Source organism: Agelaius tricolor, unplaced genomic scaffold, assembly GCF_023055355.1.
Source record: "Agelaius tricolor isolate 1412-34295 unplaced genomic scaffold, bAgeTri1.0.p SCAF_20, whole genome shotgun sequence".
In the NCBI taxonomy this organism is placed as follows: domain Eukaryota; kingdom Metazoa; phylum Chordata; class Aves; order Passeriformes; family Icteridae; genus Agelaius; species Agelaius tricolor.
The window spans coordinates 13088679-13106642 of record NW_027269280.1 but is presented as its reverse complement, the minus strand read 5'-3'; positions in this window follow the sequence as shown (position 1 = coordinate 13106642).

The following is a 17964-nucleotide window of genomic DNA, read 5'->3' as shown; positions in this document are numbered from 1 at the left end:
CTGAGAGCCCCTTAATATCAAAATCATAACAATTCAGACGCAGGGGATTTACAGTTTCCATTTCAAGGGAGGCTCCTGCCTTCCTTAGCAGACACCTGGCTTTCAGACCAAGACAAGGTTTGAAAGGTTTCAAGGTTTCAAACCAAGACACAAATTAAATACTATGCAGAAGGGAGATCATGAGCTGGGAGTAGACAAATTTCAAATGCTTCAGGAACAGGTGTCAGGCCTTGGGAAGCAGCAGTCAAAGACAGAGAAAGCTCCAGTTAGGAACAGGATTAATTGGGATCACCCACAGGAAAGTTCATTATCAATGGATTGTTCATAAATGCTCTCAAATTATCCTGTCCTAAAGGAATTCCCTCTGTTCCAGCCAGTTCTCCAACCTCAGCACAGTGATAGGCCTGCTTTTGTGAGTGGGATGAGATGTTTTCCACAAGGACGAAAAATTACAGGCACAGGGAGAAACATAAATCAGAGAATGATGAACTTCTCCCAGATCCAAATACAGAGCACCCCAATTCTGTATAGCCAGAACATGACAAGAGAAAAGAACAACCAACAGATTTGTAAAGAACCAATTCTGCCAAAGCAGAGCCATTTGCATCCCTGGCAGAGCCACAGGCTCCAAGGAGAAGGGCAAAGCGCAAAAATGGGATTTTGGGAAGACTTCTGTCACTCTTGTCAGGAAGCTGAGAAAACACAGGTGAGGTGAAAGCTGCTCCCAGGGGCCACTCATCAACAGCTCCCCATTAGTCTGGAGCTCAGGTTCAGGTGGGATCCTAGGAACACCTGCCCTGGGTCTGGGAATTGTCAATATTTTTATTGACAAGCTGAAATAATGGGATGAAACATGGGGTTATTGTTTGCACAGGAGATGAACAGGGCTGAGAGCATCTTGGGTAGAAAAGGATTGAAATTTAAAGTGGTCTACACATACTGGAGAAACAGGAAAGAGCAGGATGGGTTTCTGGAAGGAGATGTGCATACTTATAAAGCAAAAGGAAAAAAAAAAGATTAATTGCTAAAAACTGGGAATGAGTGGCCAAAGGCTCCTACAGAAGGAAAAGAACTGGAAGGCAAGGGGTGATGTTGAAATCTTAGAAGTAAGACTGGCACTCTGTGCAGGGCTGAGCTCTGAGAAGGACAAACACCACAGAATTCCAGGATTGTCTGGGTGGGAAGGGACCTTACAGCTCATCCAGTGCCACCCCTGCCATGGCAGGGACACCTCCCACTGTCCCAGGCTGCTCCCAGCCCCAATGTCCAGCCTGGCCTTGGGCACTGCCAGGGATCCAGGGGCAGCCCCAGCTGCTCTGGGCACCTGTGCCAGGGCCTGCCCACCCTCCCAGGGAACAATTCCTCATTCCCAATATCCCATCCATCCCTGCCCTCTGGCAGTGGGAGCCATTCCCTGGGTCCTGTCCCTCCATCCCTTGTCCCCAGTCCCTCTGCAGCTCTCCTGGAGCCCCTTTAGGCCCTGCAAGGGGCTCTGAGGAGCCCTGGAACCTTCCCCTTTCCAGGTTTATCAATTCCCCTCATCAGACTCCTGCAATTCCTGCTGGGTTCCCCTTGCTCTGCAAGACCTCAGGTGCAGCAGCCTGTGCTCTGAGCACTGCTGGGGAGTCCTGAGCCTTTGGGATTACTGGGAACAACCCAGAACTGTGTGGAGTTACTGGGAACAGCCCAGAAACAGAAGGAGAAGTTTGGAGGTCTGCAAACCTGCCCCCTGTTTGAAGAGTTCTCAGCATTTCCAAAATGGGATGGTTTCCCTCTCCAGCAGGAAGGTGAGAAAAGGAATTGTCCGGGATTCAGCTGGGATCAAGCTCATTTTATCCTGGAAGCTGGAGCAGGGCTGAGTTTGGGATTCTGTGTGAGGATAATGTTGATAAATCACCAGTGTTGTGGTTGGTGCCAACCTGTGCTTACTCCAAATCCAGGACTTTTCAGGATCCCAGGCTCTGCCAGCAAGGATGGGCACAAAAAGTGATGGGAAGGACTTGCCAGAGGGGATTCCAAAGTATAGTTTGTAATTTTTAGGATACAAACTGTGCTTACTCCAAATCCAGGGCTTTTCAGGATCCCAGGCTCTGCCAGCAAGGATGGGCACAAAAAGTGATGGGAAGGACTGGCCAGAGGGGATTCCAAAGTATAGTTTGTAATTTTTAGAATACAAACTGTGGGCAGTGACTGGGAGTCACTGGTCACTCACAGTGACTGGTGGGGCATTGATCAGCAATTGCAGCAGGAATATTTTTTTCTCTTGGATATTATTTGTATTTTAAATTACTATTATTGTTGTTGTTATTGTTATTGTTTATTGTTCATTGTTATTGTTGTTATTTTTTTGTTTCAATTATTAAACTGTTCTTATATCAGAATCTTCTCAGCTTTTCCTCCTCCTCCTGCCATGGGGTGTCCATGATGGATTGGCTCCATTGTGCTGAATTTCCAGCTGGGGTTAAACCATGGTAGAAATGGAGATTTTCCCAGGAAAATCCTTTATCCCCATGGAATCTGAAGAGCAGGATGGAGTCCCACATTTGGTTCCTGACTTTATCACAAAGATGGGCTGGACCACCCAAATCCCTTCTGTCCAGATTTTCCGTGCATTTTGTTTGTATAAACCAGGATTTTCCATAATCAGCTGAGCTCCCAGTGAGGTTACAAAGATCCTGACTCCCAGAAAGACTCCTGATTTCCAGGCCATCCCAGTTTTCCTTCAGGGTGAGCGGTGCTTTGTCACCTCCAAGCTGCACTGATTTGTTGATTCCAAAAATTCCCACTGTTTCAATGCCTCCAGGAGAAACCTGGAGATGCCTCAAGGAAGAACCTGGAGATACTTTGAGGAGAACCCAGGAGATGCCTTTAGGAGGAATCCACAGATGATGTAAAGAGGAACCTGAAGGTGCCTCGAGGAGGAACCTGGAGATGCCTCGAGGAGGAACCTAAAGATGCCTTGAGGAAGAACCTGGAGATGCCTCAAGGAGGAACCTGGAGATGCCTCAAGGAGGAACGTGGAGATCCTTGAAGGAGGAACCTGGAGATGCCTCGAGGAAGAACCTGGAGATGCCTCAAGGAGGAACCTGGAGATGCTTCAAGGAGGAACGTGGAGATGACTTGAGGAGGAACCTGGAGATGCCTCAAGGAGGAACCTGGAGATGCCTCAAGGAGGAACCTGGAGATGCCTTGAGGAGGAACCTGGAGATGCCTTGAGGAGGAACCTGGAATTGCCTCCAGGAGAAACCTGGAGATACCTCAAGGAGGGACCTGGAGATCTTTCTATCCCTGTCAGCTCCTGCCCATCCCACTGTGGAATGGTTCTTTACATTATGTCTCAGGTCAAGTTTTCATTTCTGCTGGATCCCTAATTTTATGCTCAGAATCCCAACTCATCCATAATTGGGAGCAGCAGCACAAAAGGAATTCGTTGTCCACTTGAAGTGTCCCCAGAACAAACCAAGCACTTCCAGGGTATTTTTTCTGGAGTGGCTGTATCCCTGCTGGAATCCTTCTCCCACCAGGTGTATGTGAGGTTTTCCATGGCATTCCCATCCCACCACAGCTCCAAGTGCAGGACCAAAGGGAACATGGGAATGGCCAGCAGGAGCTTGGCTGCTCCAAATGAATTTTCCAAAGTCACCACAGGTAACCACAGCCTGGAGCTTTCCCTTCCACCCAAGGGCCTGGGAAGCAGATCCTGGATGATCCAGAGCTCATGGAATGTTTCTTTCAGCACTGGTCCTTTTTTCCCATAGTAGTCTCTGCTCCATGGGATCAGACCTCCCAGATGTTCCCTCACAGTGCTTAGAAGATGATCCTTTCCCATTTTGTATTTCAAACACCTTTTCCAGAGCTCCTGATGGGAAAATTCCTTTGTTTTAAAAGCCTGTGAGCTAAAAACAGGGATAAAACAACTTTTCCTTAGGATGTTTTGAACATCCCAAGGCAGAGAAAGGAGCTCCTGCTGCTGCTGCCTCTTGGAATTGCTCCTGGGGAGGGAAGACTGGAGTCTGCTCCACTTTTAATTTTGGGGGGATCAGAGCATCTTTTCAGCCTTAAAACAAATGATGCTGCCAGGAAATATTCGTGTGTGGAGCATCAGGGATCTGCTGTTCCATGCAGGAAAACAGAGCTCCCTGTTATTGGTCTGGGGGAAGAGCTGATTTTTCAGTTTGACAGCAAAATTGAAAAATCAAGTGGAAAAAAACCCATTTTGCTTGGATCATGCTGGAATATTATTTTTGTTGCTAAACCAAATACATTGTTCCATAGGGTGTGAACTAATCCATCCAATCCCAAATGGAATGGTTGATTTATTCAGGAAGGAAAAGGAGAGATGCACAAACATCTTATAGAGCCTCAGGATTGCAGCTCTTTCTGCCTGGAGATCTTGATATTCCTATGACAATCTCACTGATGGAGCCATGATTCCATGAAAACCAGGAATTTTCCCTGCCCTGCCCTGCAGTGGGAGCCACAATTCCTTTGAAAACCAGGAATGTTCCTTGGCCTGCAGTGCTGGGTGCAAATGATGGGAGTCTGTGGAAATGGCCCCATTCTTCCTTCTTTCCCTTTTTTAAATGCCCTCAGGACATCATTCCAGCCACTGGGATAAGCTGCACATTAGCCAAGAGCTCCCAATTAAAATGTCTATTTAAAAAAATTTAATTTAAGCACCTGAACATTAAAGAATTTCTCAGGCATCTATGATCCTTCACTTTTCTTCCCAATCTCTTTATCTACCCAGAGGTTTCCATGAGCAGCTCAGTCCTGTGCTCACACCTGGAGCCCAGGTGATTCCAGAGCCCCAGGAAGGTCTGTGCTCCCTTCACTGGAGCTGTCAAAGTTACCAAGAACCTTTCCCACCTGCTGCTGGAAAGAATTCCCCATCCTCAGCTGCCCTTTGGATCAGGAAGCACAGAGAGAAACTTTTGCTTCACTGGGCAGCAGAAAAATGAGTTGGTCACAGTTTCAATGAAAGATGCTTTTCTTCATGGAAAATTGCCCTGGGGGTGAGGGAATGACAAGGGAATGACAAAAGCCTCATTTTTTTTTTTTCTCTCTCATTTTTCCCCTCTCTCCATGAAACCTCAGAATGCAGCGATTCTGAGCACAGCCTGCTGAGCAATTCCAGCCTAATACACAACCCATAAGGATAAACCAACATATGGACCTTAGATCCTGCCATGGTTTAGCAGAACTTAATTGGATCATCCATTTTTCCCAATATTACCATATCAGGGCTGCTGCTAATCCCTCGGGAGTTGCTGTGTGCTGCAGATTAAAGCTCTGGCCACAATCTCTAGGATATGCTTGGCTAAACAATATTAGGAAACTCAGTCTCCAAACATTTAACTGTTAATTTAATGTCATTTCACCATGTCTGAGGCCTTCTGGGGGTGCTTTTGAGATGTATGGACACGAAAATAAATTTATTAAGATAATCTACCCCAAATAATCTGAATATTCCAGGGGATTCATCACTGCAGTTTAAAATACTGCAGCTGGAAGGGCATTATAGAGATTTATTCTACCAGAAAGAAACAAAATCTTTGAAGGATTTTGAAGGTCCTTTCTTGAAAGGTTCCCCACAGGCTGCTTCTGGGTGCTGAATTATCCAAGTTCTGCATTCTGAGCAAACACAATTCTGTATGTGAAAAGCGATGCCTGCATTCCAGATTCCCCCAAATTCAAAGGTGTGGCTGTGGATGAGGTGGATTCAGCTCCTCATAAGCAAAACATCAGCTCTTCCATGTTTTCATATTCCAAGGAACAACAGACTGGATAAGTCCACAGAGAATTTTAAAGGCAAGGCTTGGTGGAGGCCTTGGCACCATGGGAGCATTCAGAGCACTCCCACAGGACAGAAAACCAGCACAAAATCCAGTTATTTCTCTAAATTCAGGAAAAATCCTGGTGGTCATGAGTTCAGAGAGTCATGGAATGGTTTGGGTGGGAAGGGACCTTAGGGAGCATCTCAGGGCAGGGACACCTCCCACTGTCCCAGGCTGCTCCCAGCCCCAGTGTCCAGCCTGGCCTTGGGCACTGCCAGGGATCCAGGGCCAGCCCCAGCTGCTCTGGGCACCTGTGCCAGGGCCTGCCCACCCTGCCAGGGAAGGATTTCCTTCCTTCAGCCCCAAGCCATTACATTGTTTAAATTGCTCATAAATAACCAGTAAAACTTGGAAGATAAAATGCACATTTTGAAGTTTTACATGCACATGAACTTTTGGGTAAGGAGGGGCTGAATTTTCTAAATGAAATGTAAAAAGAAACCCCAACAAAACTCACAAAGGAAAGTTAGCAATAAAAAATATTCCAAATGCCACAGGGAGGGGATCAATGACCTGACCACTGAGGGGAATCCAATACTCCCAGAACTGAATTCTAATTACAATGGATTTGTGGCACTAACTACTCATCCTTCCTCCCTCTCCAAATGTATCTTTGCTACAGATAATTACACTGGGGTAATTGTGAAGATTCCTCATATTGTTAAATACTGTGGATCTCTGCAGGGAAAACAGCAGGACAGGGAGTTCCTGTCAGCCCTTGAACATGGAAGGTGATAAGGAAGATGATAATGAAGTTTAAATCACCAATATTCAGTGACCTTGTGGGTGATTGCCTATTAAAAATCATCTCATGGATCTTGCTCAAGTCAACATAGTCCAAATAAATATTGGGAATCAGGAATTGTTCCCTGGCAGGGTGGGCAGGCCCTGGCACAGGTGCCCAGAGCAGCTGGGGCTGCCCCTGGATCCCTGGCAGTGCCCAAGGCCAGGCTGGACACTGGGGCTGGGAGCACCTGGGACAGTGGGAGGTGTCCCTGCCATGGCAGGGCTGGCACTGGATGGGCTTTAAGGTCTCTTCCCACCCAGCCCATTCCATGATTCTGATTCCATGAAATAAATAAATGGATACAACAGCCTTGGCTGATCATTGCACTGTGCTGAGCAATGAAGATTGAAGAATACTACTTCAAGAGGAGAATCCAGTGGTGGATCAAAAAATGTGATTTTCCTCAATTTTTTACCAGAAAAAAAGGAGATTCTGCTAAGAAATGAATGGAGAACAGCACAGAGAACCACCTCATTCTACTGGGTAAATCCACAGCATTTTCCCTTCTGGAATATTGTCTGCAATCCTGATATCCTGGTCTCAGAAAGACTTTTACAAAATGGCCATAAAACATAGAAGAGATGATGAGAGGTGGAAATGACATCTGTGTAAGGAAAAGGGATTAATTGACTGAAAACCTCCAGCTTAAGAGAAACGTGGTTGGTCATTTCTCCAAGGAGAATCCTCCATCCATTAGGGGGAAATGGAACCAGTAGAAGGAAATTATGTCTCCAAAGAGTCTGGAAATGATGTGTGGAATTCCCCCCAGTTTGTAGGAACTGCTACTGTTGGAATATTGGAATACGAATGGAAGAAAGGCAAATATGCCAAGGGCAGGTTAAGGGGCTACTGTGGATTCTCTTAAATGTGTTTTCCAGCCTTAACAATTCCATGATTCTGGGATTGGCTGGTTTGTCCATCCAGGGAAAGGAAGTTCCAAGAACAGCAGCAGGCACAGGTTCACATCTGAAAAAAAACAACTTTTCCCTGGGATCAGGCAACACAAAATGGAGTTTGTTTACATGCAGGCCTCAAAGGCCTCTGGTGTGAGAGCAAACCTGAAACAAAGGAAGAAAACAGAGGGGAGGAGGCAGATTTGTTCCAAGTATTCCTTTTCTTGTGCTGTCTCACTCTGGGTTTAAAACATTCATTGTTTGAGGGTTTTTTCCTTCACTCTGTTGGTGTTTGTTGCTATTTGTTTGCAGGAGATGATTCAGACAGATCCATCTGCAAGCTCTGATTGACCCCAGCTCCCATCCCCGCTAAATTTTTTAACATCAAACTGCTTCCCTCTCTTCCACTGAACATTCTCCAGGGATGACCCAACCAACAAATCAATCCCATTTCAGAGGAGGAGCTCTGGAGCCTTTAAAATCACCTTCAGAAAAACCTGGCAGGGCTCCCAGTGTTCATCCAGAGGCCCTGCACAAAATGTTTTTATCCAACACAGGGGTTGCGCCTGCATCTTCCTCCTTTCTCTGCATCCTTCCAGACACCAAAGGTACCTGGAATAACCAATATTCCCAGTGCATGCAGGACAATCACAGGAAGAGCCTGGAGAGGCTGAGGAGGCAGAAGAATCATGGATGTTGTGTGCACCAGTGGATTTTTTTTCCATAAGCAGTGACATTTTAGAAGATTACAGAGTGACTGGGGGGACTGGGAGGTTTGAGGGGGCTTTTAGGGGGTCCTGGAGTTTAAGGAGTTCCTGGATTGGGGGATACTGGGAGGTTTATGAGGGTTTTTGTGGGGGGGGCAAGAGTTTTGGGGAGTCCTAGCTCTTGAGGGACACCCAGAATTTGCAAGGGGGAGACTCTGGGGGTGCCAGGATTTGGGGGGCACCTGGGATTTGGGGGATCCCAGGTCTGGGGATGCTGGGAGGGTTGGGGAGTCCTGGGAGCTTAATCAACACCTTTCCCAAGTCCATCCTGCACTGCACTTCTGGAGGATTTTCCAATGGCAGGAAGGATGGCCAGCCAGGATAATCCTCTTTTTTGGGAAAGGTGAGCTGAGCTGGGCTGAGTTATGAGCTAGAAACTTCCCCAGCCCTGAGAAATCAGGACTGAGTCTCCATCCCTGAGAAATCAGGACTGAGTCTCCATCCCAGTGTGGTTCCACCACCCAGCCCTTGGTTTAGGATGCAGGAACCCCCCTGGCTGATTTTCCATCTCCCTGTCATTCTTGTGGCAGCACCAGCCCACAGCATTCAGGGAAATGGTGGGAAAAGTCAGGCTGGCCACAACAATGACAGCCAAAACCCTGGGGGAAGAAACCTTGGGGTTCAGGTGTGTCAAAATCATAGACCTGTTAGGGTTGGAGCAGATCAAGATCAACATCATCCGGTTCAATCTGCACCCAAACATCACTATGTCCACTAAAGCACATCACAAAGTGCCACATTTTCCTATTTTTTTGGAATATCTCCAGGGATGGGAATTCCACCATGCCCTGGGCAGCTGTGCCAGTGCCTGACCACCCTTTCCATGAAGGAATTATCCCAAAATCCACCCTGCCCCTGCCCTGGCCCAGCCTGAGGCCGTTCCCTCTGCTCCTGTCCCTGTTCCCTGGAGCACAGCCCGACCCCCCCGGCTGTCCCCTCCTGGCAGGAGCTGTGCAGAGCCACAAGGGCCCCCCTGAGGCTCCTTTTCTCCAGGCTGAGCCCCTTCCCAGCTCCCTCAGCCTCTGCTGGGGCTCCAGCCCCTTCCCAGCTCCGTTCCCTGGCCTGGCCACGCTCCAGCCCCTCCAGGTCTCTCCTGTCAGGAGGGTCCCAGAGCTGCCCCAGCACTGGAGGTGCCCCAGCAGTGCCAGCTCAGGGCACGGGCACTGCCCTGCTCCTGCTGCCACCCCAGGGCTGGGACAAAGAAGAGCAGAATTGGGAATCCTGGCTGTGATTCCCTCTCAAGTGCTCTCTGCTCACATGCAGGACCTATCCCTGGGAGGTCATACAGCTCCTGGAGTCCCTCTCAGTCCCATCCCTCAGCAATGATGGATCATGCTCCAAACTGGTGCCACTTCTCCTGCAAGGTCTCCCTGCCAGGGGCATCGATCTCCTGCAGCCTTTTGATTTACTTGGTTCATCTAATGGAGGTGGTGGAGACAGGACCTGCTGTGTCCACTCCAGCACTTCCCCTCCAGGACGTGAATTCCCAGCACCTGAGGGCTCTGCTGAGGCAGCAGCCCTGAAGCTCACCAAGGAGAAGTTGAATTATTAATCTGCCCAGTCAAGAAGGGAGACAAAGGTTTCCAATACAGCAAGTCCTGGAAACTTGTGGGGCTGTCAAAGTTGCTTTTCTTTTTCCAAAAGAACCAGAACCATTCCCTCATTCTCTAGACCCCTGGGAATCCCACTAGCAAGAGACAGCTGAACTGGAAACCAGTAAAAAAAGCAATTTGTTTATTTATCCATATTGGTTTATCCCTATGGATTGGGTTATTCCAGAAACTGAAGAAAAGGGTTGAGTTGAGGACCAGGAAATCAGAGTGGAACTGATCATATTCCTTGTAGGAGGTTCCTGGCCCTGTGTTCTGTGAGTGCCTGTAATTCCAAGCAAGATAAGGACACACCTCTGTAAAATAAACTGCCTGGGCTTAGATATTCCCTGGAAATGGCAGCTTCCCCATGGAGCAGGATGTATTTCAAATGGTGTCCAAGGAAGACCAACTTTTCTCTTCCAAACCCCCCTGGATGTATCCAAGGTAGTGGAAGTGGTTTTATAGCATTTAAATTAAATTTTCACAAAGAGCAGACACTGGAGAAGGTCAGGATCTTCAGGATCCTCCAACCCTGCTGCCCTCAGGAATGCTGCAAAACACTCTGCTCATCCCAACCTCAATCCTTGCTCCCCAGAGCTGCATCCCACTCCTGGCTCTGAGGATGACACCTCCTGCTCTCCAGCATCTCCTCCAAGATTTTCACACCCATGGATGTCTCATTCTCCTCCCATCCAAGGGATAATGGCCCTGGAGGGGCTCTCTGCCATGATCATCACCCTGGATAAATTCTGTTCCACTGCTTCCTGAGAGGACTCAGCTACTGAGCAAACAGAGGGGAGGCAATTCCCTGTTCATCAGCCAAGGGAAATCCCAGCTGCCCTTTTAAACAGGGAAAGGAGACCAGGAATCCTGGGAGAAGGGCAGTGCTGGCACTGGCAAAGCCAGAATAAGGAATATCACAGGTCACAAACATCCTCACGCTGCCCCAGGAATGTCCAGCTTGGACTATGGTGCACAGCCAGGTTCTCCATGGAAACCTGTGGTGCTGCCATGATGAGGAAAGCTCTGTCCTAATCCTGAGGATGAGAGCCTACCCCAGCATATTCTGGGATGCAGAGCTCTGGATCTGCAGTCCCACACATCCCTCCAGGCTGGCTCAGGATCTTTTAATGCCCAGAATTCCACAGGCCCCACACTGGGGGCTCTTTTTGAACCTATTATGGATTGGGAATCCCAAATGTGGGCCTCTTTTTGAACCTATTATGGATTGGGAATCCTGAACTTGGGCCTCTTTTTGAGCCAAATATGGATTGGGAATCCTGAACTTGGGCCTCTTTTTGAACCTATTATGGATTGGGAATCCTGAACTTGGGCCTCTTTTTGAACCAAATATGGATTGGGAATCCTGAACTTGGGCCTCTTTTTGAACCAAATATGGATTGGGAATCCTGAACTTGGGCCTCTTTTTGAGCCAAATATGGATTGGGAATCCCGAGTTGTTGGAACCCAGGGCACAGGGAATATTTCTCTGCCTGTTCTGAGATGTCCTGATTCCTTGGAGAACACTGTTTTTAACTTTCACCCATGGAGAAAGCTTCCAAGACTTTGGGATGAATTGGAATCTACAAGTGTGTGAAATAGATGGTCAGTATAGCTTATTACAGGGTGAAAAACTTACAGTTTTGGGGCTTCAGTATGGAGGTGGGTAGGAGACAAAATGAAGGATTTGGGGCATTGTCTGATCGCCTTCTTGCTCTTCATCTGCTTCATTTTCTGCAGTGTTGGGAGCACAGAGTGATTGGTTAGAAAGAACCACAATGCAGATGTTGAATGGACAGAAAAATAATTAGTTATTGGTAGAAAGGTAGAAATAAAGTACATTCTAAGAGTTAGTTGGACGAAATAGCTTTAAAAGACCTTGAACCTGTGTGTCTGGTGACTTTTGCTGCCTTCTCTTTGTACACCAAATGTGAGATTTAGATGGCCTGCAGAACTTCTGATAAGAGAAAAAGAAACAGGAACCTGAAAACCAAAAAACCAAGAGTCCTGTCTGTCTCTCATTCCTCCACAGAACTTTTTAGGGGTCTCCCCAGCAGGGGGACCCACGAGGGAGGTTTTGACACTGAGTGGCCTCACTGCTCTGATGAGCTGAAGCTCAGGATGATGTGTGACACTCCTGGACCTCCTGGTGCCATCCTGGGCTCCCCAGAACTCCCCAAGGTGTTCTCCAGCACACCAGGCACCCCCCTCACCTGGGGGACCCCTGAGCTGGGATCTGCTGGCACTGGAGGTGTCAGTGCCTCCCTCTCTGTTGGAGCCAGAACCTCTCTGAATCCTTCAGAGAGGGGAAGAAATGCAGGGATTGAATTAAAGCCTTTAGGGAAATAAATATATATTAAGCCACACAGATATGAAGTAGAAGTGTAAGTTTAAGTTTTAAGCAAGTGGAAGTGTAAGTTATAGTTTTAAGTAAGTTTAAGTTGTAAGTTTTAAGTAGAAAAGTAGAAGTTTAAGTTTAGAAGTTTAAGTTTTTAAGTGGAAATACATTTTAAGTGCCTTAAGAAACTGTGCTAGATAGTGAGGCCTTAAGGCCTAATTTAAACTGCAGTAACTTAGCTCCAGACATAACAAAACCAGCAGAACCTTGCCACTAGAACAGATAGAATTATTCATGTTAAACACATAAAACTACATGTGTAAATAGATAGAACTATTCATGTAGATAGATAAACTTATAGACGTGAATTTTAAGTAAGAAAACAGAGAGTATATTTGTGTAAATAGATAATAATATACATGTAGGTTTTTAGGTAAGAATTGATGCTGCTTTTGTATTACTTTTGCACATTAGAATCAAGTTCACATTGGTTGAGAAAAAATGTTTTAGAATCGTGCTTTTAAGTGATTGGGTGTTTTATGAATAAAATGCCCTTTGATGGGATGCAATCACCATCAAGTCAACAACAACCTCATCAACAAGGAGAAGAAAAGAAGAAAGAATAAAAAGGCTGTGGTCCCTGCTGCTGCTGCTGCTGCTGCTGCTGCTCCTGCACAGAACCTGGGACTCTGCACAAGAGAGCAGCCCTGCAGCCCTGCAGCTCTGAAACTGCAGCTCTTGTGTGGGACTCTGTGAAAAATGCATATTTTATGATTGGCTTTTCGCAAATATTGAAATTTATATTATATTATATTATATTATATATTATATATATTATATTATATATTATATATTATATTATATTATATATTATATTATATATTAAATAAATATCATCTATTATATTCTATTATATGTGTTCTATATTATATATGTGTGTTATATATACATGTGTTAGAAAGTGATGCTGTAATAATTTTTTTAGTAGTGTGTTAAATACAGTTTTAGGTTATAACATAATGTTAAAACAGAAACTATGCTATGTAAGGTACTTTTTAAAGAAAGGACTCACACCAGATAGCAGCCACAGGACACCTGAATCTTTCAGAGAAAGAGAATTTATTGCTCCATTATCAGAAGAAATGAACTTCTTCCTGCCTTGCTCAGCCCTGGAGACCCCGTCAGGATTCAGAGGAAGAAGCTGACACTGCCCAGACAGAATCCTGGGTTTGAGTGGAATTTATGCATCATGGATGAGGTGTATGAATATGCAACAGGTTATTGTTTTTAAGGGTTAATCCTCTGTTAACGTGGGTCCTTTTTCGGGTTTATGTTGCCCAGAAAAAGGTACCCAGACTGTCCATAACTCTTTGTTTCTATTGTCTCATATTGTCCTAATCCAAATTATCCAAATTATTACTACTCTAATTATATTGCTATTTTTATAACCATTAAATTATCATTAAACTTTTAAAAGTTTAAAAAACAAGTGATTGGCGTTTCTCACAGACTCTATGCCTGAAATCTTTTGCACAGACTTTAACACCTTGAACTCTTTGCCTTCCAGACTGATGTATTCATGCAATAAACAACTTTAGAGCAACTAATGACTGCTCGTGTCTCTTTGAAGACCCAGTAACACCTCGACACCTCTCCAAATCCTGCCTGTGGCACTCCAGGGGCTCTCCAAAATGCAGTTTATTACATCCCAGGTGTCACAGCAGCCCAGAGTCATGGGTGACAGAGCCTGTGCCTACAGATGTCAGCTCCAGCTGCAGGCAGGCCTGGAGACCCTTTGGTTTTGGTTACATTGCATTATTTACTTTTCTTTTGGTCACAATGCATTCTAGACTTTTCTTTTCTGAGCATCTTAATACAGTAGAACCAATCTATACCTTAACTATTATCTATAGCCTATCATAACTACTGTAATTACCATATTCATGTTGCTATTCTCCAATCACTCACAGTCAGTACATTACAGTTTAAGCTGGAAGTTGTTTTTCAGTTTTCTTGCAGTGGAAAATTCTGAGACCTTTTTTCTACTTGCAACTTTGCTGCCTTGTTTGCCTGTGCTCTCTTTCTGCTTGGTAAAATCTTCTTGTTTGGGGTGGGTTTATCCTTTGCTCTATGCCATAAAAACCCCTTCTAACTCACACACCCTTTGCCTCCTTGGTTATCCAGTAAAACTGGCTCAGCAATTCTTTTCTTCTATATGAAAAGTTGCTTTTATTTCGATTCCTTCATCAGACTCTACATTCAAAAATCTTTCTGCCAAGCACACACACATCTGTGAGACTTTCTTGTCAAACTTTCATCCTTCCCAACACCTGCCTCCCACGGGAGCAGCAGGCATCCACGCTGGGAGGAGCAAAGCATCCCACCAGGCAGCACAGTTTGGGGTGATTCAAGTCATTACTGGGATGCACAAAAGAGCACAGGGATGGAGCAGCTGGCAAATGTTGGATTAGGAGGTCTCAGAGTCACCATGCCAGGAACTTTGGGCCAGATGCTGACAGGACTTGGGCAGAGGGGGATTAATTGACAGGAGGGAGGGAGTTAAAGGGAAAAATCACTCCCTAAATGAGGGAAGATCCCAGGGAATCCACGCAGTGATTAGAGAAGCTGCTGCTTAGCCTTTAATTCAACAGGCTGCGGGTCTGCCCTTTATTCCAAGGCTAAAGCCAGCCCTCCCCTCACTCTGAACTCCCAGGAAATTAAAGCTGCCAGAGCCCCACAAAGCCCAGAGCAGCCAAAGTGACCCCTGGAGAGCGAGGTCAGTGCCTGGGGACACTGCAGCTGTTGGGAGGCTGGAGAAACCAGGAAAACACCAGGATTTCATCAGCAGGTTGGGAAGTCAGAGAGCTGGGGAACTGGGGCAGAAATGGCACAAGCACTGCCACTGGCTGCCACAGAACAGTGCTGGAGAAAGTGGGAGAGCTGGGAATCAGGGAGGCCTCTGGAAGGGATCTCTGAGTCCCTGTAGCCTGTGGTCCCTGAACCCCTCCAAGCTGTTCCATGCTCACCAGGAATTGTGTGTGTGCTGTTCTGTGCTCACGTGTTTGCTTCAAGCTGCTAAAAAGCCCTGATAGTCCAGCCTATACTTTTCTTGGAGATTTTTCACACTGTTGTTTTTAGGAGAGATAGGAATATGTCATGGAAGACTCCAGTGCTGTTGTGGCACTACATCTCCATGGTTCCATTCAATGAAATTCCAGTGCCGAGGGCAGTTTTGGGTGCCACAATATAAAAAAAGACACAAAAGCATCAGAGAGAGTTCAAAGAATGCCACAAGGATGGGGAAGGTGAATGAGGAGCAGCTGAGGGCACTTGGGATGTTCAGCTGGAGCAGAGGACACTGAGCTCAGAGCTCACCAGGGGCTGCAGCTCCTCCCCAGGGCAGCTCCAATCTCTGCCCTGGGACAGGGACAGCACCCAGGGCATGGCTGGGGCTGGGCCAGGGCAGCTCAGGCTGAGATCAGGGCAAGGTTCTGCCCCCAGAGGGTGCTGGCACTGCCCAGGCTGCCCAGGGAATGGGCACAGCCCCGAGGCTGCCAGAGCTCCAGGAGCCTTTGGGCAGCACTGCCAGGGATGGACAGGGTGGGATTGTTGGGGGTCTGGGCAGGGACAGGGGCTGGATCAATGATCCTGGGGGTCCCCTCCCATGCAGGATATCCCAGGATTCTGTGACTCTGGGACACACATTCCACGGGTGCCCACATGCAGGGGAGTGGGTAGAAGGGCTTCCCTTGCCATCACTTACACAATTCCAAACAAGGACAGGCTCAAGCAGAAGGTGAATCCAGCTGGAGGGCTGGGTGTTATCATGGAATCACAGAATCATTAAAGTTGGAAAAGACCTTCAGGACCATCAAGTCCAACCTTCAAGGATGGAGGTGATTCAGCCCAATCCCCCCACATCAGCAGCCTCTTCCTTCTTATTGTGTACAATGATCCAGAAGTGCTGTGCTCCTTCATCCCCTCTGGGAATGAATTCCTGGTCTCAGCCAGGTGTCCCCTTTTCCTGTGCCTGTGAAGGTGACAGGGACTGAACAATGCCCACCCTGTGCTGAGCAGGGATCCCAGGGATGTGCACACCAGAACAAGGCACTGGTTCCATCTCCCCTCTTGTGTCCAGCTGCTGGATTTAGGAAGTCGTGTCCTCTGCTGAGCTCAGGCTGCCCAAACCTTCTGTTCCAGGACTTTACCAAGCATCATGTGGAAGGACTTTGCTTTATTAAACTGGAGATTTGGGTTAAAAAGATTCAAGTAACTAATTCTCAAAGCTCTCTATCCTCTTACTGCACTCCTGCCTTTAATGCCATTTGTCTGTCCCTTTCCATGCCAGCCAATGGATCACAGCTGCTGATTCCATGGGATCCCTGCTGGAGCCACCTCTGTGACCCCCCTGGGCAGGGCTTCTGGAATGCAAAATGGGATAAAGCCAGGGATTCTTCAGTGAGGAAAAACCCAGAGGGATTCATAGAATATTTTTTATAGAACCATGGAATATCCTGAACTGGAAGAATCCCACCAGGATCATGGATCCAACCCCTGTCCCTGCCCAGACCCCCAACAATCCCACCCTGTCCATCCCTGGCAGTGCTGCCCAAAGGCTCCTGGAGCTCTGGCAGCCTCGGGGCTGTGCCCATTCCCTGGGGAGCCTGGGCAGTGCCAGCACCCTCTGGGGGCAGAACCTTGCCCTGATCTCAGCCTGAGCTGCCCTGGCCCAGCCCCAGCCATGCCCTGGGTGCTGTCCCTGTCCCAGGGCAGAGATTGGAGCTGCCCTTGGGAGCAGCTGCAGCCCCTGGTGAGCTCTGAGCTCAGTGTCCTCTGCTCCAGCTGAACATCCCAAGGGCCCTCAGCTGCTCCTCACACAGCTCCTCCAGAGCTTCACCCTCTTCCTGCCCCTCCTTTGGTCTCCCTCCCACAGCTTTAGCTCTGTCTGAGTTTGTGGCACCCAAAACTGCCCCAGGACCATCTGCAAAGGCTCCTCCCCTCTCAGACAAAGCTCTTCTGGAGCTCTTTTGGATGACGTTCCTGGGCTCTGAACTGGAAGAAGCTGCACCAGGACTGGATTCCTCCAGAGGAAATCCTTAGGGAAGCTGCTGCCATGAAGAATGTCCTGCTGCCAGTCAGAACAGGCTGTCCAGGTGGAACTGCCATCCCTGAAAGTGGTAAAATAATATTTAGAGTGGTGTTGGGGATGTGAGTTAAGGGTGGATGTGGCAGGGCTGGATTAATGGCTTGATTGATCTTAGAGGGCTTTTCCAACCTTAATGATTCCATGAAGATTTCATGATCACCTGCTTTTTTTTTTGCTCCATCATTGGCCCTTTAAACCATGTCCTTTAGGAGCACAGGTCAGTGAGGTGTATATTATACATATTTAGCTTTCTTTTCTTACCTTTATATTGTGTTTTAGGACCCATAAAATCACCTAATTGCCTGTAGGGGAAGGTAGAGTTGAACAAAGCTGTTCTCATCCCAACCCCTTATGCTCTCTACAGGTGCTGAATGGGTTTAATTACATCAAAAACCTCCCAGTGCCATTCCAGGTGGGAAAGAAGCATCTCTAGGATGTTTGTCAGGCAAGGAAATGAAGTTTTAGTGAGTGGACTGGGAACTAAAAGGCAGAATGGAGTCAGAGACAGCTCAGACTGTGATACCCAAGGAACTGGAATTGAAAAGAACCAATCAAATCAAATCAAATCCAACTAATCCAAAACCCCAAAAGAAATGAAAAGCTG